We start from the raw sequence: 765 nt of genomic DNA, 5'->3' as shown, positions 1-765 counted from the left end.
AAGTTACAAAAATTCTTGCCACCATGCCCAATCTTTTATCCAAAAATATCCGGCTTCTCAACATTTAAAAATCTAAGGAAACAATTGCTGAATCCATTTGTATTTCACAAAGACAATCTTTTTATGCAATATGTTTATAATCAGGCATACATGTTCAGTCCAGTAAGCTGACAGAGATCCAGAAATTCTGAGACAGAAAGAGGATTCCTACCTTTTATTTTACCTCTTCGGCTAACTTTAACAGATACTTGTGACACGTTAAAGAAATATATGGGGAAGTTTTTTCCACTTAAATACTGTTTAAAAATTATTTTAATTTAATTGTAACATATTAAGTAGAGAAAACGCCCCCTGAGAAGCCTGGCACTTCACTGTCTTTAAGGACAGGAACGTTTTTCAAGTCGTTACTCCGAGTTTTCTGTCTCGCTGCGCTACTCAGCCGCTTTGCTGCGCGGCAGCTCACAGCACCGCACGTTAATAACTACGGCCAGCAGCAGCTGGGCACCAGGGCGAACCAGGCAGCAGGAAAAGGAGCCCCTTCCTGGCGTCCCCCCCAGCCAGCTGCAGGAACGCCTGCAGGAACACCTGGGACACCTCCTCACCCCCCGCGCCAAGGGGTACCTGGGCTCAAGGCAGCTTTTCCGGAGAAGAACAATCTCCCCTGAAGACGACAACAAGGAATCCCAGAGCACGCACCTGACTTTTGCGGATAACCGCTTTTGCCGGCGTTTACCGGCAGCGGCCGGGACCAACCGGGCTGCCGGG

Source organism: Chaetura pelagica, unplaced genomic scaffold (assembly GCF_000747805.2).
Source record: "Chaetura pelagica isolate M959 unplaced genomic scaffold, ChaPel_1.0 scaffold235, whole genome shotgun sequence".
NCBI classification, from domain to species: Eukaryota; Metazoa; Chordata; class Aves; order Apodiformes; family Apodidae; genus Chaetura; species Chaetura pelagica.
The sequence above is the reverse complement of the archived record's forward strand: the minus strand, read 5'-3'. Positions refer to the sequence as shown.